This window comes from Acinonyx jubatus, chromosome E4 (assembly GCF_027475565.1).
Source record: "Acinonyx jubatus isolate Ajub_Pintada_27869175 chromosome E4, VMU_Ajub_asm_v1.0, whole genome shotgun sequence".
Classification (NCBI taxonomy): Eukaryota; Metazoa; Chordata; class Mammalia; order Carnivora; family Felidae; genus Acinonyx; species Acinonyx jubatus.
The window spans coordinates 20,018,090-20,040,631 of record NC_069395.1 but is presented as its reverse complement, the minus strand read 5'-3'; the positions used below and the strand labels follow the sequence as shown (position 1 = coordinate 20,040,631).

Here is a 22,542-nt window from a genome sequence, read left to right as displayed (position 1 = left end):
CAATCATGGAGTAAATATTGAACAGCATTGTTAAAAATTTGTTACCCATATGTATTTCAACCATATCATAGATTTAATCATTTTTATCAATTCAGTTTTAGTATGAACACTAACCATGTTTATGTGAGAAAATGTTCATCTCAACAAACTCACAAATGAATTGTATAACAGACTGTAAACATCTCATTTTTCAGTTGCTATCTAACCTAGTTTGCTTATTAAATAAATCTATAGTTCTTAAATACATGAATCTCTTTCAATGTGTAGCTTAATAAATACAAAACACATACACTGACCAGATACATTTTTGTGTTTAAAATAGTATGAAGTTTAGAAAATACTTTTTATTTGAAAAAATTTTTTCTTAAACAGTAAATTGAATAAGAACATAATGTATTTTTAAAATAAGCTTTTAATTTTAGAACAGTTTTAGATATACAGAAAAAGTGCAAAGATAGTACAGAATTTCGTATGTCCCATAGCGTAGTTTTGCTTTTTAATATCTTACAGTATTATGATGCATTTGTCAAAATTAAAATTAATAATTAAAATTGCTATGTTATTAAGTTATGCTTAGACCTCTTTAACTTTTATGTAATATTCTCTTTTCTGTTCCAAGATCTCATGAATGTTCTCACATTACATTTAAAAACATTACATCTCGTATTAAGTCTGTTGGTAGCTGTAGGTTTCTTCCTTATCATATTGTGGTTGTTCCTATACACTTGTAGTTTGCTCAGTTTTTATAATGAATTTGTGAATTTTGTCAAACTATATTTTGATGCTATTATTCTATTATCATTTTGGCTTTCTGTTAATTTATTTTCTTCTACTTACTTTAGTCTTAAGCTGTTCTGCTCTACTTGCTTAATTATATAACTTAACATCTTTATTGATGTAGTAGATTCCATCAATAATCTAAAAATGTTGAACACAGCCTTGTGTACATGGAATAAATATAATTTAAACACCACTGCATTTGATTTGCTAATGTTCTGTTAAGGAATCTTGCATAAGTTCATGAGAAATATTGGTCTGTAGTCGTGTTTCTAATGTATTCATCGTATTTAGGGTATTGCTGGCATCCAGGTTTTCCCTCTGCTTCAATTTCTGGAAAAGATTGTGGAGAATTTGTTATTTTTACTGTTGAAATGTTTGCTAGAATTCATCAGTGAATATATTTGGTCCTGGTGCTATCTTTTTTGGAACGTTATTAATTATTTGATTTCTTTAATTATGGGGCATTATAGATTATCTGTATCTTTTTGTATATAATTTGGTGCATTGTATCTTTTAAGGAATTTTTATTTCGTCTAAATTATCAAATTAGTGAGCATAGTTTTTACAGTATTCCTTTATCCTTTTAATAAACAAAGGATTAGTTGTGATGCTTCTTTCATTTCAGATGCTGGTAATATGGGTCGTCACTTTTTCCTATATCTGATAGAGGTTTATAACTGATCTTTTCAGAGAACTGTATTTTGATGCCATTTTTCCATTTTCATTTTGACTTTATTTTCTCCTACTTGCTTTAGTTTTAAACTGTCCTTCTCTACTTGCTTAAATTTCAGGCTTAGATGACTGATTTTTCTTTTGTTCTAACACGAATTTAATACTATAAGTTTCCGTTTAAGTACTATTTTCACTGTATCCTGAAAATATTATATGTTGTATTTTTAACTTAAGATATTTCTAATGTTCTGGTTTGGAGAATTTACTTCACTATCATGTAGTGTTCCTCTTTGTTCCTAATAATTTTTCTTGTTCTGAAGTGTTTTGTATGAAATTAGTTATTCCAGCTCTTTGTGTGTGCATGCATGTGTGTATGTGTTAGGATGGCATGTACTTTGGTTTTATTATATCAGAGTCTTTATATTTAAAATATATTTTTCTTCTTGACAGTACATAGTTGGGTCCTATTTTTACTTCACTCTGACCATCTGTCTTTCATTGGTGATTTAACTAATTTACATTGATATAATTGATATAATTGATATAATAGATATAATAGATCAATATCAATATTATTGATATAATTGGATTGGTATCTACCATATTTGTAACTATTTTTAGTTGCATTTGTATTTATTCCTCTTTTCTCTGCATTCTGTTCTATAATTGAAAATGTTAAAAAATTCCAGGGGTACCTGGGTAGTTCAGGCGTTTGAGCATCTGACTTCGGCTTAGGTCATGATCTCACAGTCTGTGAGTTCGAGCCCCATGTCGGGCTCTGTGCTGACAGCTCAGAGACTGGAGCCTGAGTCAGATTCTGTGTCCCCCTCTCTCTCCACCCCACTCCTGTTTGTTCTCTGTTTCTCTCTTTCAAAAATGAATAAACATAAATTTTTTTAATTCCATTTTATATCCTCTAATCCTCTTTTTAAAATGTCTTGTAGTAGTTGCCCTAGAGTTTCCAGTTTTTTAACTAAGTCCAACTTAACACTATGTGGCTTCATGTGTAATGCAGGTACTTAGAGTGATCTTAGTTCATCCCTACCATTCTTTATGAAAATTATGCCATTAATTTTTCCTATCCAAATTCTATAATCCAATACATTGCTACTAATACTTTAAACTATTCTAAATCAAGAAAGAAAATAGTTCATTTTACCTTCATTTATTACTTCAGTGTTCTTCTTTACGTAGAGCAATTTTTGACTTATAGAAGGTCCTTCTCTCTGAAGAACTTTTTTTGACCTATTTTGGAGGGTATAGGTCTGCTGAAGATGAAAGTCTCTTTCATTTTCCTTGATAATTTCACTGGCTATAAAATTCTAGGTTGATTTTTTTTTTCCCCAACACTCTAAATATTTTGCTGTACTTTTTACTTTTCTGGCTTCTGACAAAAAGTGTAGTGTCATTCTTTTTTTTTTTAATTTTTTTTTAACGTTTATTTATTTTTGGGACAGAGAGAGACAGAGCATGAACGGGGGAGGGGCAGAGAGAGAGGGAGACACAGAATCGGAAACAGGCTCCAGGCTCTGAGCCATCAGCCCAGAGCCTGACGCGGGGCTCGAACCCACGGACCGCGAGATCGTGACCTGGCTGAAGTCGGACACTTAACCGACTGTGCCACCCAGGCACCCCCAAGTAGTGTCATTCTTAATCTTGTTCCTTTACAGGTAAGTTGTTTCTCATCACTCCTGGCCTTTTGCAAGATTTTCTCTTTGCTTTTGCCTTTTGCTTCCTGTAGCTTAAATATAATATGCCTGAGTGTAGTTCTTTTTTTCTTGCTATCATTTTTTTCTAAGGTGGGATCCTCAGGATCTGTGACCTTTTGTCTGTCACTAATGTGAAAAGGGCTCAGCCCTTGTGTTTCAAATACTTCTGTTTCATTTTCTTTATTCTCCTGGTGTTCCAATTACACTTATCTTTATAGATTGTCACATAGTTCTTAGATGTTCTCTTTTTTTTTTTCTCTTTACACTTCATGTTAGGAAGTTTCAATAAACCTATCTTCAAAAGCAGTGATCTTTCCTCACCTGTTTCCAGTCTGAATTAGTATCAAAGGCATGCATTTCTGACTGTTTATTGCCAGCATTTCCTATTCTTAGAATTTCCATCTCTACTTATATTAACCTTCTGTCCTGTATATAGTCTTTTTCTATTTAGCACCTTAAAATATTAATGGTAGTTATTTAAAATTTTGTATCTGATAATACCAAAATCAGGTCATGTGTGAATCTCGTTCAGATACTTACTTTGTCTACTTAGAATGTGTTTTTTATTGTAATTTTTTGATGAAAACCAAGAATGTTAAATTGTGTAGTGGAGGCTGAGGTATATACCTTTAGTGTGAGACTTTATGTTAATTTGATTAGAAATTGGTCTGTGTCGAATATTTGCAATAGCTGTAGATGTTAGAAACTTCTAATTCCTCTTGTTTCCTTGTATTGGTCTCCTCTCATTGTACATGACTTTTACTCAAGTACTCATCCTCAGAGACAGTCTGCATATAGATTGTGAAATGATTACTACAATCATTACTATATTACCTGACATAGTTATATTTTTTTGCATATGTGATGAGAACACCTAAGATCTACTCTTGGCAGATTTCAAATATATAAATATATAGTTTTATTAACTGTAGTCACCATGCTGTATATTGGGTCCCCAAAACTTGTTCATCTGGTAACTGAAGAATTACACCCTGTGACCAACATCTGTCATTTTCAGCATTAGTACTTGACTGATGCAGGGAAGTAATAAAAGCAGAGGGCCCTGTGTGACAGCACAAGTGCCATGCCAGTGAAGTCAGACATGTATTGTTAAATACACTCTGGAAACCTTTTCTTCTCTTGGCTTCTGGATCCCCTGCCTGCCTTTTATTTCTCCCATTTCCTGATTTCTGCTTAATGATGTGCGTAGGATCAATTCTCAGATTTTTCTCTGTCCATACTCATTCTTTAGGGACATCATCAAGTCCCAAAGCTGATGCCATCTAAACCTATTTATCTAATCCTAATTCTACACCAAATTCCAGACTCAGTTAACTTATCTACTCAAACCCCCTTACACTTATATGTCCAATAGGCATCCCAAAACGTGCTTGGCCAAAACCTTTTTTTCCTTCTCAGCAGTCTGGGAAATAGCACATCTATTCTCTAAGTTAGTATCATTCTAGTTTCTTTCCTTGACACCATTCATCAAATCCATCAAACCTTTCAACTCTACCTTCAAAATATTGCTCCAATCTAAGCATTTTTCCCTTTTTTTTCTTTTTTACCTCTCTATGACTAGTAATACTTTAGTCACCATCATCTTACACCTGAATTACTAAAATATCTTTCTAACTGGGCTTCAAGAGTCCTCCCTTCCCCCCAAAGTCAGCAGCCAAAGCAATTCTGTTAATGAATAATATTACATCCCTTATGAGTCCCCTAGTAGCTGCCTTAGCATCAATCTCCAAATCCTCAGCTTGCACAAGATCCTTCTCCTCTGGCTGTCCCTCCAAATCCATCTCCCCATTTTCTCTCTGCTCTAGTTTCAGTGGCCTCAAGTGTTGGATTTCCTGCACAGCCAATAAAACTGAAGCTTCAGAGTTCTTCACTTGCTCCTCACTTGTACAGCCACGTTTTAAGGCCCTGGGTAGGGCCCCGACAGTATGCCCATCTGATTAAAAAGAAGATAATTCAACCACAAGTCATTGCCTTTTTTCCATGCCAGCTTACCTTTTTACATATCTGCTCCTGCCAAGTGACAGTGGTGAGGTATCAGAACATATTCATATGAAACCTTTTTCTTTACAGTCATTAAAATTACCAGCCATGGGGATGCTTGAGTGGCTCAGTTGGTCAAGCATCTGACTCTTGATTTCAGCTCAGGTCATGAGCTCACGGTTCATGAGATTGAGCCCTGTGTCAGGCTTCATGCTGACAGAGCGGAGCCTGCATGGGAGTCTCCCTCTCTCTCTTTGCCCCATTCTCCCTCTCCCCACCCCCCCCTTCTCAAAATAAGTAAACATTTTTTAAGAAGTGCCAGCTATGTCAATGCAGTCTCTAATAAGAAAATTCTTGGAAATGTATTCCTGCACCAAACAGCTAACAGTAAGTTGACTATACAGTGTGTGTTGGGTGCCTGAGTGGCTCAGTTGGTTAAGCATCTGAGTTTGGCTCAGGTCATGATCTCACAGTTTGTGAGTTCAAGCCTTGCGTCAGGCTCAGTGCTAATAGCCTGGAGCCTGGAACCTGCTTCAGCTTTTGTGTCTCCCTCTCTATTTGCCCCTCTTCCACTCACACGCTTTCTCTCTCTGTCTCTCTCTCCTTCTCAAAAATAAACATTAGAAAATTTAAAAATTTTTATATACAGTTTGTATATATACTGTATATATATACAGTATATACAGTTCGTATATACACAAACACATTGAAGTGACTATGAAAAATATATGTACCTCTAAACACCTACTCAGTTTCCCTATAGCCACATTCCACAGATTTGATTATCATGCCATCCAAGCCTTACAAGATTAAGGCAGTGATATTTTATAAATTCAAACACAAATTGAAAAAAAAACATTAAAGTTGATAATGCTTTAAATGCAATTGAATGAGGTTTTGAAACATTTCACCAAAACAAATAAGAAATTAGACTCTTGATTTAACATATATGTGCAGTACTCTCATATTAAAAAATTATTATGGAGGAACTCAGAGAAGAGATAAAGATTTACAGTCACTAAAGGGAAGTGAAAAGAATGAGTAAGGAAATAAATTGAAATTATTTTGATATCAAGAAGCAAAATGAAATAAAAATCACATCCCATCAAAGCAGTAATTCATTGAAAAATACATTTTGAAGTGATGAATAGAATCTTAAGTTGTTTGATAATCCACTTAATGAAGAGTAGATAATAGTTTGAATAGAAGGTGGAAAAATTTAATTTCATGCTGATTTAACACAAAATACTGATATTAACAAAGATAACATGACTGTTAATGCAGCATTATAGTGAATCCACATCAATGACATGGATTGTTGTCAGTTCAAATAATTTTTACAATTACTTTACAAGAAAAATTAAAATGCCCTGAGATTTTATAACTTACACATAAAAAGATTTATAGAAGTTCTCAAAAGTTTAACAGTAATACTAAAAAAATTGGATGATGTTTTGAATACCCATTTTAAAAGTAAAAGATGGTTTTCTAATCCCTCAGGAAAAAAATTGATCAAGTATACTAGAAAAAATTATCTTCCACTCTTAGATAATCATTGCCATATAGGACCTATTTAACAGTATATAACTGAAAAATATAGAAAAAAATAATGAAAAAGGGTATCAGTTGATTAATAAAAGATATTAGAATTTTCTTAGATTTGTAATTGTTGTGCTATTTTTCAGTTAATGTGAAATTTGTAATTGATTTTTCAAAAACTCATTTTTTTTGTAGCTAATTCTATTTTGACATTCTTCACTTTTTTGGGAAAAAAAAAGGGGGTCAAGTTTTCAGTTCCTACTCAACCCTGATTCATTATCTCCAGTGGCTCTGCTTTGCTGCACGTAAACTGTCCTTGCAATTCTCTCAGCTTGGAGGTCTCTACCCTCACTCATAAGACTTCCATGGTCACCAAGTTAAAATGGAAGAGATCTCCTCACCCCTGCCAGTCACCCTCTTTCCTTTCTATTTGTGTTGTCCTGACACTGTCTGGACAATCAATGAGGGAGGTCCATTATCTGTTTTAATCACTGCTGTAACTCTTGATCCCAGAAAAGTGCCTAGCTTATGGGTTATTAGAAAAAGTGAATCTGGAACAAAGAGATTATATATTACACCCTTTAACATACATTCTATATGCATATGTGTGTCGTCACATGTAAATAGGGTTCACAATAATTCTATGTAAACATACAACAACGGGCAAAAGTTTTAGAATATCATTAAGCAACTATGTATTAAACAACTATTATTAGGTCTTTACTTAAATGAATAAATGTAGAGTTTTAAAAGGTCTATACCCTATACATTGTAGTATGTTATGGAAGACATAGGCATACAAAGACATACATCTAAAACACAGAAATCTATCAACTGTATTGCAGTAAAATTAATAAAGAGAAGTACGGTAAAAATAAATTCTCTTAATACCTCCAGGGAAAAGAACTGGGTTTTAGCCTCTTGAATGACTTTGTTGCACTGATGTGATTTGGAATAGTTTTTATTCAGCACAAACTTTATTTTTCTTAATAATGTTACATTTTATCTAAATGTGACTCATTGGCCATTCCTAGTTGAAGAGTAAGGAGGAGGGACAGTTTTATTCAGGCCAGTACTTCCTAAAACCTACGTCTTCAGGAAGAATGATATGACAGGCACAGTGTTTGTTTGTTTGTTTATTTATTTATTTATAATTGTTTTTGTCTTTATTTTTGAGAGTTAGAGAGACACAGAGAGAGAGACGGAGTGGGAGCAGGGGAGGAACAGAGAGGGAGACACAGAATCCGAAGCAGGCTCCAGGCTCTGAGCTGTCAGTACAGAGCCCTATTTGGGGCTCAAAATCCCAAACTGTGAGATCATGACCCCAGCTGAAGTCAGACACTTAACTGCCTGAATCACCCAGGCACCCTGTGCCACAGTGTTTTAAATATGGTGTGGGAAAATGGGGGCACCTGGGTGGCTCAGTTGATTAAACGTCCTTCAGCTCAGGTCATGATCTCGCAGTTCATGAGTTGGAGCCCTGCATAGGGCTCTGTGCTGACAGCTCAGAGCCTGGATCCTGCTTCAGATTCTGTGTCTCCCTCTCTCTCTGCCCCTCCCCCGCTCGCGCGCGCTCTCTCTCTCTCTCTCTCTCTCAAAAATAAAGATTAAAAAAATTAAAAAAATATATATGGAGTAGGAAAATGGTATTTTTTTCAAGCGACCTTGGAGTTACAGAATATTAAGAAAAATTTTTGTTAATATTTTGATATATGACCTCTAAAAAAGAACCTTGGTTATGTCTTTATTGATGTTTCCATCATTGTGTTCATTCGGGTAGGGTTTTGGAGTGACCCTGCTCTCCACCCACTTTCTCTGAAGTCTTGCTTTTGTAGAATGGAGCAATTTGCAGATACTTAAAGTATTGCTGCCACGAAACTCTGTGTCTCATATTTAGTAGTTATGAAAGCTGGTGTAGGGGTGCCTGGGTGGTTGAACATCTGACTTCGGCTCAGGTCATGATCCTGCCATATGTGAGTTTGAGTTCCCCTTCAGGCTCTGTGATCAGAGACTGGAACCTGCTTTGGATTCGGGGTCTCCCTCTCTCTGTCCCTACCCCACTCTTGCACGTGCACGCTGTCTCTCTCTCTCTCTCTCTCTCTCTCAAACAAAAATAAACATTAAAAAATTTTATTTTGAAAGCTGGTATATAGTTGTATTTTTCATGTAATAAAAAATAATGTAAATTTGAATGCTGCTCTGCAGTTCATCAAGCCCTGTGAGTTTGGGCAGTTTACTTGACATTTCCAGAGTTTATTTACCTTATCTGCAAATTGATCTGCTTATGTCTTCCTCAAAGGATTATTCTAAGGAAGACCACATATCATTAATTCGAAGCACTTAGCATAGAACATTGAATATGGTAAACTGTCAAAATTTTGAGCCATCATCCAGTCAAATTTAACTGATATTCCGAAGGGAGCGTCTTGTCATCTCTCCTTGGATATTTTTGGGTACATCTGACAGTAAAGAAGTATAGAACTTTGTCCTAGGAAGTGACTGGACCAAGAATGCCATCAAAGAAAGCATGTTTTCTCTGGACTTTGGATCATATAACATTTTGCATCTAACAGAGGTGCTGGTGCAGTGTGATTTTTGAGGAAGAAAAATACAAGGTTTGAGTTGTATATTGTTTCTTGAGTAAAGTGGAAATAGATATGTATCACATCATGGAGATGGAAAGTAACTAGTACATTGTGACTCCTATATGAATGTTAGAAATCAACTGCCCTCCCCAACACACCTTCACATGCACACTGTCACATCTCATTTGAGGTAGTGGTGTTTAAAAATTGCATGTGGATAAGTTGGGGTGATAGTGTGAAGTCAGAGACTTCCTTCCTATTTTATGATATATTTCACCTTTTCTATATTACCTAGAGAAAAAAATACAAGTGAACACCATCTTGTACATCTGGAAGGCCAGATGCTGGCCCTCTTGTGATAATACTGCCTTTTCTGTAGCCCTCTCAAGAGGGCTATATCTCCTATGTCACGCAATAGTCCACAGGCCATTGGCTTAGAACAGAATAGTCTATCTTGTTTTTCATTGCCATACCCAGATATGACCATTCTTTCTTAAAATGTACAGCATAGAAGCTCATGAGATGACATTTATCATTGTCACAGATATCTCTATGGCCTTTTAAACTCCCCTTCTATCTTGCATTTTAAACCCAGTTTATTGTTGTTTTCTCCAATAGTAATGATCTTCTTTATGAATGATTTCAATATATTCAGGATACTTCTAATTTCCTGGTCAGATTAAGAGTAGAGTGATGAGTGCATTCTACCCCCAGGTACAGATAATGAGGAGCAAATTTTCAGTGGAGGATTTAAAAATAACACTGGGTAAACTTGGTCTGCATGTTATTACCATGTGACAGCATTTCTAGACAATGTCAGTAAGAATATACTACCCTTTGAAAAAATCTTTTAATAGGCTACATCCTTTTTTTAAGTTTATTTCTATTTTGAGAGAGCACAAGTGGGAGAGCGTCAGAGAGAGAGAGGGGAAGAGAGAGAGAGAATCCCAATCAGGCTCCACACTGTAGCACAGAGCTCTTTGTGGGGCTTGAGCGCACGAACTGTGAGATTATGACCTGAGCTGAAATCAAGAATTGGACACTTAACCAACTGAGCCACCCGGTCACCCCAGTGGGCTACATTCTAGTCAATTATAGTTATGATTAGTTTCAAAACGTACTCTATATTTAGCTTCAAATTAGTTTTGTTCACTTCTTTAGTAAATACTTTAATTCATATGGGAGCTAATTAGGGGAACTCTCATTTCTATATAGTTGGCCCTCACACATTTAGACTTGGCTGTATGTCCTCATTGTAAAAGAAAGTTCACAATGGTTTGTAATTGTTGGGATTATTTCTGTTCTCCTTGGTAGTGCATGATACCAGTGTTAAAGCAGTAAGGAGTGGTAAATGAAAATTCAGTTAAAGAAAAATTTCAGTGACTGTGATTTAATTTTTTTTGCCTATTCCTTATTTGTATGTTTTTTATGGCTATGATTAAAAATTTTGTTACATGGAAAGAGGATATTAGAAATTCTATGTCTAGGTGTTAAATTCTTAGATGAATGACTGCTTGACTTGCTTTACTTCCTCTCCTCAAAATACCTGTTTTCATACATTTTAATCCAGCAGTCTATGCAAAGCATAGCCTGGACATTTTTATTTTCAATCATAGCTTTTGTTCATAAATTAATTTCTAAGCATTTGCTTCCTAAAATTTCATGTCTTTTAGGACATTCCTGCTAGTGCAATGACTCCATAATTTTCTCTCCACTTTGCTATGTACAATCCATCAAATATATCACTTTCACATGGTTCTTCTTTACCTTTTAAAATATTCATCTATGTTTGGTCAAAAGTCCACCACACTGTCATTGTTTTATACACACTCAACCCTTTGTCTCTGTCACTTTTTTTACCTGTTAAAATTAAATTCTTGTTAAATCCACGTCTCTGTCTGCTCTCTGTATCATCCTGGGCACTTAAACTTACTGGGGAAGTACATTAACTTTACTGGAGAAGTACATTAGGGTGCCCACAATTCTCATTTTAATTACGTCTAGCCTCAGTTTCATCACACATCCCTAGGCTGTTCACCTCCCCACTCTGCCAGATTACTCCTACCTTCTCCTCTGTCTACCAGTCTTGAAAATCCACTCCCCAATCTTGAGTTAACCACCTTCTTTATTAATACACTGGGAAAATTGTTTCAGTCATATTCCATAAATTTGCATCTTAACATCTTCTGCCAACCTGCATGCCTCCCCTCTGTTACCATAAGATGAGATGTTTATATTCTAAACAAGGTCAGTTCCTTTACCTGTGTGCCAGATCCAATTCCCTCCCACCTATCTCATGGAAACTGATCTAACAATTCTCCCATCTTTGTCCTATAAGTTGCCTTCTCTGCTGAATCAAGTCCATCATGATCATACTTCCTGGTATACTGTTTCAGCTTCTTTATAAAGGAAGAAAACACTTCTCTCTTGAACCTATGTTTTGCTTCAGCTACCATTCCATTATTGTGATATAATCAATCATCTTTAAAGTTTTGTCCATTTGTATTCTCCAGTTCTTATATTGTTATAGTCCTTGAACTCATATTTTCACATCTACCACTGAACGATGAAATAACTTTCATGGTGGCCACTAGTTACTTCTATGTTGATTTATAAAATGATCACTCCTAGTCCTCATTCTCCTTGATTTCTCATACAATTATTTTCACTCCCCCTTTCTTGAAACACTTTCTTCACTAGGTCATGGGCATTCCTCTATCTTGTTTTCTACCTTATTCTTAGTCCTCTTGGTTGTTTTCTGATATTCTCAAAGATAGACCTAGATTGAGTGTGCAGACCTATTCCCCTTCTCTGTTCTATGTCATCATCCATTTTTCTCTATAACATCATCAATCTTGTGATCTTATATTCTTTCAGCTCACTGAAGACTCCCAAATGTATATCTCTAGTCTAGGACTCTATCTCGATCCTTACACTCAGCAGCCTATTTGACATCATTCCTTATATATCTACCTAACACATGGCCAAAACCAGTCTTGACTTTTTTTATATATTAAAAATCAACTGCTCTTATATTATTCCCATATTGACAAATGAAAATCTTATGCTTTGAGTTATTCAAGTAAAAATCCTTTGAAACTCTTCCCTCTTTCCCCTCTTCCCTTCTATCCCTTCTATCCCACCCCTACCATTGTCCACATCTAATATGTCAGCCAATTCTATCAATTTTACCTTAAATTTTTTTCTTCTCCAAAACTCCATGGTCACTGACATAATCGGAGCAATCCTAATTCTCACCTTAATTTTTGTGAAGGCTTCCTCAATGATCTCCCTGCTTTTTCTATTGCCCCCCCCATATGCTAGTCGATCGTTGTATAGAAGCCAAAGTTGTTAAATATGTCAGGTGTCATATCCATACTCATATCTCACAGTGATTCCGTATCACACAGGTACAGTTGGATCAATGACTGACATGGCCATCCAGTTCAGGCACACTGTCAGCTTCATGACCACCTCTCCTCTCACTCTCCTACTTGATCACATGGATACAGGCACACCTTGCCTCTGATTTTTCTTTGAACACTAAAATGTCCCCTGTTCCATGTCTTTACACTGGATCTTCCCTTTACCTTGATAGCTTTCCCACAAATATGTACATGACTCCAGTATGCAATTACATTGCAGAAATATTGTGCCTGATCACAAGGTGCTGGGAGAGATCAACTTAAAGTATTAATTCAAAAGGTACATGCATCTACTAGCTTTCTAAAATACAAATTATTCTGAATTCTGAAACACATTTTGATCTAAAAGGCTACAGATGGGGGTGGTGCCTGGGTGGCTTAGTCAGTTAAGCATCTGACTTCGGTTCAGCTCATGATCTCAAGATTCACAGGTTTGAGTCCTACATTGGGCTCTGTGCGGACAGCTCAGAGCCTGGAGCCTGCTTCAGATTCTGTGTCTCCCTCCTTCTCTACCCCTCCCACAATTCCTGCTCTGTCTCCTTCTCTCTCAAAAATAAGGAAACATTAAAAGAATTAAAAAACAAAAGAGTACAGATGAGTATTGTATTCCTGTACAAGGATTATATACCCAACACCGTATATAGTCTTAGGAGGAATTTAAGGGTTTTATTCCTAAAGGTAGTTTTTATTAGATTTTTTTTCTATAAGGACTGACATTAGAACCTAACCTCTATGTAAGACACAGTTCTCCTGGATTTTACCTAGATGTATCCCACAACTCTTCAGATCGTTGTTATTACCCTCAATTTTGGAAGACAAACTGAGACCTAAAATTGTATAACTAGTTTAAGATGACAAAGATTAAGAAAAAGTAGAATTAAATAAAAACAAAGTAAAACTTGCTCAAAAGTTGATCTTTGCTCAAAATTATTTGTGAAGCAATTATGAAAAATTTGCAATAACTATAAACTTTCTTGCAGTAGGTAAAATTTGGTCTATAACCTTTTAAGGCCTTTTTAATGAAATGAAGGTCATCATAATTAACAATAAATATTTTAAAAAATGAATGTGAATCGCTTTTGTTGAGTAAGTGAGACCTTGGGCGGGTACGGATTTGTTTTTATTCCTGTATACCTAAAACAGGAAGGAGTCGATAACAGTTTGCCCAGATAAATGAAAGACATTCATAATGCAGAAATATGTAAGATACAGCCTGTTCTCAAAGAAGGTAAAAGCTATTGATGAAAGTAAAAGAAACATCAGTCTTGTTTCAGGTTAAGCAATTCATTTGCTTATAATGTGACTTTCGGTCTTAACTTCATTTGCATGTTACATTATTATCACCCAAACAACTTCTGCAATTAATATGCTTCATTTTGCTTATTCTTTTTGAAGGACTTCATGGTTGATTTATGGCATATTCCATACATTAAAATAAATTCTACCCCGAAATTGATAGTGATTAATTAATAACGTTAAGGTAGGTATTTTAAAATTTTAGTTTATTTTTTTGTGGCATTGCATATTTTAATTTCCTAGATGTGCTTGTAAAATATTTAGCATGATAGCATATCAATTTGTGATAAATTGAGTCAAGAATTAGTTCTGAATTATTTTTCTACTTTTTAGGTTAAAATAAATATGTGAAATTAGTTTCCCCTGCTTAAGTTTCACCTTAGTATCTTAGAAATTCATTTTTCCAGTTTTCCTACCCATTTCTGTTTTTCCTTATGAAACTTTCTGTGGCATTGAGAACACTTTGTTACAGATGTACAAGGCAATTCATACCAACCATTCTTGAAATTACTAGTTTTACCTTCAGAGAGTAATAATATAACAAGCAAATTAAAGAACCATGAAAGTAAGGAAAACAAGTTTATGTCAAAGGAATAAATGGTAGCAATTGAAAATGAGCCACCTGTTTCTCATTAAGCAGACAAGTGATGTGGCATATAATTCAGTGGCTAAAAAATGTATTTTGCATCCTAGGATCTCTCTTAATACTCTAATTTTAGGCTGTTGAAAATGATGGCAAGGGAACAATGTACCATAACAGTCTCTTACAGGATCTTCAGTGTTGTGCAAAGATATCCTTAAAAACAGAAGTCATTTATCAAATGATTATAGACACTGCTTCCTTTACTTCCATCCTAGAGTTACCCAGAGAAGGAAATCAGTAGCAATTAATAGAGATCATGTCATTCCATACCTTCTAGGAATGACAGTACCCTAAATAATTTCATGTAATTAGAAAACTTGATTGTATCAAGTGGGAGGTATAGTCCTAAGCAAATGATACCCAACCTGAACATCAGTTCAATTCATACCTCTAGCTCAGTGATGTTGATTGTAAATATACACACAACTATTTTGATGTTTATTTAAAATAATGCTTTGCCAATAATGACTTCTTTGTAATAAAGTATATCTGAAACCCTAAGGGTATCATGTTAACAAATGAAATAATAAAGTATGCACATGAATACAGGGCACAGATGCCCATATAAATCACACAGATTAGCAACAGAATTCCCTGGTGGGAAGGTTGGGAGACATAGCAAGAGGAAAAGGCAGGTAGTTTTCCCTCATCAGATTTTGATCTCCTTAAAATTAAAAGCAGTACTTACTTATTTGTGTAACAGTATCTTCTATCATGTAATAAAGGAATAATATTTAATTTCTTCACAGAAAAAAATCCACAGTATCCATATTTAGTATCCATATCCAATATGGTATCCGTATTTCTGTGCAATAAAGTTATTTATATGTAATATATTTTACCCCTCTAGTATCTACTCTCAAAAAATAACAATGTGTAAAATAGCCATCCAACTGCTGGTGGAATAATGGAAGATAATGCCAGAACCTATCCAGTACAGAAAAGCAAACAAAATAGAAAATGGACATATTTTCATTTTTCCCTTTGTAGCTTTGCTCATTTTTAATTACTTAAATGAATTGATTTCTCTTAAAACCTTTTGACCTTCTTCCCTCACTTTTCCCACCCTCCACCTCTCTACCTCTGTTAACCACCAATCTATTCTCTGTATCTATGAACTTGTTATTTTTGTTTTGTTTTTTCTGATGCCTATCCTTTTATTTTTGTTTACTGGAGCATAGTTGACATACACTTTATATTACTTTAACGTGTACAACATAGTGATTCAAAAATTCTATACATTATGCAGTGCTCATCATAATAAGAGTGATTACCATCTGTCACCAAAGTTATTGCAATATTGTTGGCTAGATCCTTCATGCTGTACTTTTCATCCCTGTGGCTTATTTATATTATAGGTTTAATACCTCTTACTGTCCTTCACCTATTTTGCCCACTCCCTGCCATCTCCTCTCCTCTGGCAACCACCAGTTTTCCCTGTATCTATGAGTGTTTGTTTTTAGATTCCACATATAAGTGAAATCACGTGGAATTTGTCTGACTTATTTCACTTAGCATTATACCCTCTAGGTCCATATATGTTGTCACAAATGGCAAGCTCTAATTCTTTTCTTAAAATATATTCTCAAATTAGCTAACGTACAGCGTATACACTGCACTCTTGGATTTAGGGGTAGATTTCCATAATTCATTGCTTACATACAACACCCAATGCTCATCCCAACAAGTGCCCTCCAATGCCCATCACCCATTTTCCCCTCTCCCCTGTATGTCCCCCCCCCCCCGCCCCCGCCATCAACCCTCAGTTTGTTCTCTGTATTTAAGAGTCTCTTATGGTTTGGCCAGATCTAATTCTTAATGGCTGAGTAATATTCCATTGTGTTTGTGTACCACATTTTCATCCACCAATGAACACTTAGGTTACTACCATACCTTGACTGTTATAAATAATGTTGAAATAAATACAGGGGTGCCTATTTCTATAAATTAGTGATTGCATTTTCTTTGGGTAAATAAGAAGCAGTAGAATTACTGGATTTTAAGATATTTCTATTATTAATTTTTGAGGAAACTTAACACTGTTTTTCATAGTGGTGCATGATTAACATTCCCACCAACAGTGCACAAGGGTTCTCTTTTCTCCACATCCTTGCCAACATTTATTATTTCTTGTCTTTTTGATACTAGCCATTGCATCATATCTCATTGTGATTTTGATTTCCATGTCCCTGATGATTAGTGGTGTTAAGCATCTTTTCATGTATTGGCCATCTATGTCTTTTTTGCAAAGCAAAAATGTCTTCTGTCCATTTATTAATCAGATTTTTTTGTGTTGAGTTATATACTTTGGGTATTAACCCTTTAATAGATATATCATTTGCAAATGTTAAGCATCTTTTCATGTATTGGCCATCTATGTCTTTTTTGCAAAGCAAAAATGTCTTCTGTCCATTTATTAATCAGATTTTTTTGTGTTGAGTTATATACTTTGGGTATTAACCCTTTAATAGATATATCATTTGCAAATGTCCTCTCTCAGTAGGTTGTTTTTTCATTTTATTGATGGTTTGCTTTGCTGTATACAAGCTCTTTATTTTGATGTCGTCCCAATAGTTTATTTTTGTTTTTGTCCTTGGCTGAGGAGATATATCTAGAAAAATGTTGCTAAGATTGATGCAGTGTCCAAAAGATTGCTGCCTATGATTTTTATGGTTTCAGGTTACATTTAGGCCTTTAATCCATTTTGAACCCACCAAGAAAATAATCTAGATTCTTTCCTATTTATTTATTTTGCAGATAGCTGTTCAGTTTTCTTAAACCGTTTATTGAAGAGACCAGCTTTCCCTCCCTTGTATATTCTCTTCTCCTTTATTGTAGATTAACTGACCATGTAAATGTGGGCTCATTTCTGGGCTGTCTGTTCTGTTCCATTGATCAATGTATCTATTTTTGTGGCAGTGCTATACTGTTTTGATTACTGCATCTTTGTAGTATAGCTTGAAATCCAGCTTTGTTTTTCTTAAGATCGTTTTGACTATTAGGGATCTTATGTGGCTCAATACATTTTTGGTTTATTTTTTTTGTAGTTCTGTGAAAAATGCTGTTGATATCTGGGTAGGGATTACATTGACTCTGTAGATTACTTTGGGTAGTGTGGACATTTTAACCATACTATGGTATGTATGGTTTATGATCAATTTATGATCATGGTATATCTTTCCATTTGTGTCATCATCAATTCTTTTCATCAATGTTTTACAGTTTTAAAAGTACAGGCCTTTCACCTCCTTGGTTAAATTTATTCATAGGTATTATTTATATGCTATTATAAAAGGGATTGTTTTCTTAGAGTTTTTTGCTACTTCATTATTCATTTATTGAAATGCAATAAATTTCTGTGTATTAGTCTTGTATTCTGAAACTTTACTGAATTCATTTATTCTAATGGATTTTTTTAGAGTCTCAAGGATTTTCTATAGTATCATGTCATCTATGAATAGTGACAGTTTTACTTCTTCCACACCAATTTGGATGGTTTTTATTTCTTGTCTGATTGCTGCAGCTAGGACTTCAGGACTATAATGAATAAAAATGATGAGAGTGGACATCCTTCTGTTGGTTCAGATCTTAGAAGAAAAGATCTGTTTTTCACCACTGAATATAATATTAGCTTTTGGTTGTCATATATGGCTTTTATTATGTTGAGCTGCATTCCCTCTAAACCCAGTTTCTCAGTTTTTATCATGAAAGGATGTTGAATTTTATCAAATGCTTTTGTGCATCTGTTGAGATTATCATATGGTTTTTATAATTCATTTTGTTAATATAGTGTTTAACATTGATTTTGTAGATATTAAACCATCTTTGTATCCCAGGATCAAATCCCACTTGAACGTGGTATATGATTTTTTTTAATGTATCATTGAGTGTGGTGTGCTAATATTTTGTTGAGGATTTTTGCATCTGTGTTTATCAAGGATATTGGCCTGTAGGTCTCTTTTTCTGTAGTGTCTGTGTCTGGTTTTGATACCAGGGTCATGCTGACCTTCTAGCTGACTCTGGACATTTCCTTTCCCCTTGTATTTTTGGTATAGTTTGAAAAGGATAGATATTAACTCTTTAATTTTTTGGTAGAATTCACTTGTGAAGCCATCTGGTCTTGGAGTTTTGTTGGGAATTTTGATTATTGATTCAACTTTCTTACTAGTAATTAGTCTGATCACATTTTTAAATTTCTTTTTCAGTCTTGGAAGATTATGTTTTTAGGAATTTATCCATTTATTCTAGGTTGTCTAATACTGGCATATAATTTTTCATAGTCTCATAATTCATATTTCTTTGGCATCAGTTGTTAATTCTTTCATTTCTGATTTTTAGTCCCCTTTTTTCTTAATCAATATGGCTAAGGGTTTATTAATTTTATCTTTTCTAAGAATCAGCACTTTGTTTCATTGATCTGTTTTGTTTCTTTTTTAGTGTCCATTTCTATTCTGAAATCTGTCATTCTATTCTGAAATCTTAATTTCCTTTGTTCTACTAACTTTGGACTTCATTTGTTCTTTTTCTAGTTTCTTTAGGGATAAAGTTAGATTACTCATTTTTTGTTTTGTTTTAGACTACACACATAAGAGGGATCATACAACATTTCTTTGAATTATTTCACTTAGCATAATGTCCTTGAGGTCCATCCATGTTGTCAAAAATGGCAAGATTTTGTTCTTCCATAAGGCTGAGTAATATTCTGCTGTATTAAAAAATATGTTGTATATACCATAACTTATTACTTTCATTCTGAAATTGCTTTCAAAACTTTTAATTTTATTATAATTAAGATTTTTTTAAGGTTTTTATTATTCCATGTCATTTATACACTTTATAGAAATGAATGTTTATGTTACATAAAAATCACTTTAAATTTATATTTACTAACACAGAATTTTGGAGATAATGTGCAGCTTTGATTTGTCATAAACATGTATCACCAATACCAATATTTTCTTTTTACCCAATTCTTTCTCTATTTAAGATGAGTAATTTAAAAAAAGTAGTGCTTAATTTTACAAGTCTGTATACTGTTTGTCCCAAGACTTCTTTTCTAACCCACTGTTACAGACTTTTTTTTTAATGTGTGTTTCATGGTCCCACTATATTTTTTGTGGGGGTGACAATTAAACTAAGTATTTATATCTGGACAGATATATCTTTGCCTATTAATAAAAATGTTAAAATCAGCCTCCATAAAACAACTTCAGTATTTTCTTGGTTGTTCTGTCACAGTGTCGTAAAAAGCCTAAATTCAGATATCAATTTATCTTTATCCATGTTTTCTAAACATACATTTATATTTAGATATTGGTACTTTATTTTTATCTTTTTAATTTTTAATGTTTATTTATTTTTGAGATAGAGACAGTATGTGCAGGGAAGGGGCAGAGAGAGGGGGAGACACAGTATCTGAAGCAGGCTTCAGGCCCCGAGCTGTCAGCACAGAACCCAATGCAGGGCCTGAACTCATGAACTAGGAGATCACGACCTGAGCTGAAGTTGGACGCTTAACCAACTGAGCCACCTAGGCACCCCTAGATATTGGTACTTTAGATAGTATAATGCATACGTGTTATTTGTTTATAGTTGACCAGTATCTTTTGAATGATGATGTAACATTTTGATAATTTCTCAAGTTACATCTATTGACTTCCCAAAGTAGAATTGAGCACTAAGTGAAACCAACAAGAAAAATTACTTCTGTTTTGATTCTTTTAAAGTAGGCTCCACACCCAATGTGGGGCCTAAGCTCATGACCCCAAGATCAAGTCACATGCTCTCCTGACTGAGCCAGGCAGGTGCCCCAATGGTTTTTTTGTTTTGATTTTCTTTAAGGAAAAAATAATTGTAATTTCTTATAGCTCCTGCAGCCATATGCAAAGGATATGCATTGCCAAACTTTGGCCCATCGGATGGTATTGTATAGTCATTGTATTAGTTTGCCAGGCCTGCCATAACAAATTGCAAACCAAGAGGCTTCACACAACAAGAATTCATTATCTTCTGGGGTGCAGAAGCCTGAGATCAGGTGTTGGCAGATCTAACCTCCCATGAAACTGGCAAGACAACTCTTCATTGCCTCTTCCTAGCTTTTAATGGTTGCCAGAAATCCTTTGCTTTCAGCTGTATAATTCCAATCTGTTTTTATTTCTACATGACATTCTTCCTAGGTGTCTTTTTTCACATGACCATCTTCTTATAAGAACACTAGTCATATTGGATTAGGGCCAACCCTACTCTAGAATGATCTCATTCTAATTTAATTGATTACATCTACAGTGACCCTATTTTCAAATAAGGTTATGGTCTCTGCTGTTCAGGGTTAGGACTTCAACATAACTTTTGTTTGTTTGTTTTTGGTGGGGGGATTGTGCATAATTCAAGCTATAACAAATAGCCAGCAAGGGAAGACTGAGTTTTACATTAAGACTTGTAACATATTCTCTATCATACAAAGTACATATTGCACTGAATTCCATCTGCTTACTGAATACATTCTATGCTACAAAACTTATCAGTAGCCTTTGCTCTTTTTTACTGGTGCTGTGGGTGCTACAAACAGATCTAGTGGTCACTTGTGATCATGCTGTCTCTCTCCAGTGTGCCTATGTTCTATCTACCTGGCATGTCATATCATTGCCACTTTTCCAAATTATACTTACTGTTAATAACTAGTATATTCAGTATGCACTTTCTTAGTAGCCTCTAGCATGAAATGATTAACTCCTAAAATTTACAGACATTTGTTATTTGCATAGCAAATTATATTTATTTAATGTCTTATACTGTTATTACTTAAACAGGTGTTATGCACACACTTTTTTATTCTAAAAGTGCCTGGCCCAATACCTTTTGTATAACCGTTTTTCAATATTTTACTGATGTATCATTAAACAGTGGAGGCAAAATATTGCATTGAAATATCCAGATAAGCTTTTTGGCCCCGGCTCTGGACATAGCAGCTGCTGAGATGTGGATGCCCAGGAAGAACTGAATTGCCATTTATGAACTCCTTTTCAAGGAGAGAGTGATGGTGGCCAGAAAGGATGCTCACATGCCTAAATACCTTGAGCTGGGAGACCAGAATGTGCCAAATCTTTACATTATGAAGGCTTTGCAGTGTCTCAAATAACGAGGCTATGTAAAGGAACAGTTTGCCTAGAGACATTACTACTGATAGCTTCCCAGTGAGAGTATCCAATGTCGCCATGATTACCTCAACCTGTCCCCTGAGATTGAGCCTGCCACTCTATGCCATAGCTGTCCTGAGACTGGCAAGCCATGGCTCAAAGGTCTGGAGGGAGAGCTACCTGTAAGACTCACATGAGGGGAAGCTGACAGAGACACCTACAGAGGAAGTGCTGTGCCCCCTGGTGCCTACAAGAAAGCTGTGGCCTTGGCTGGGTCAGCAACTGAATTCGAGTTTAGAGGAAGATTTGGAGTGTGTGTGGTCAGCCACCTCAGTAAAGTTGGAGATTGTTTTGTGTTGAATAAATCCGTAGCCAGAAAAAAAAGTTAGAAATGTCAAGATAACTATTTCACTAGTTCATTTGGTACAGGTACATACTGGATAGGTAAATATAAGACTTAAAATTAGAGCAAAGACTCTTAAATTAGAATGCATTGTGTGTTTATAGACCAAAAAAGTCTGTTAGAAAAACTAGTGATAACATTTATTTAACTTGATTGTGTCTTTGCCATGCACATACTTGTTTATAGTATTGTAATTTGCTAACATAAAACTTCTGTGATGTTGAAATTGCTTTATTTAAGGGGCTAAATGAACAATGCTTTTAAAAAATCATTTTACTTGAGATACTATAAAATCCTACTTAAATACAAAATTGTAATAGTAAAAGGGATAAGTATTTTACAATTAGACCCAA

The 22,542-nt window shown here is 34.8% G+C and overlaps 1 pseudogene; it reads left to right on the top strand.

The window, feature by feature from the left end:
- Positions 1-21,626: 21,626 nt before the first annotated feature.
- LOC106979394 (40S ribosomal protein S10-like) lies at positions 21,627-22,289 on the top strand (annotated as a pseudogene).
- The last annotated feature ends 253 nt before the right edge of the window (positions 22,290-22,542 follow it).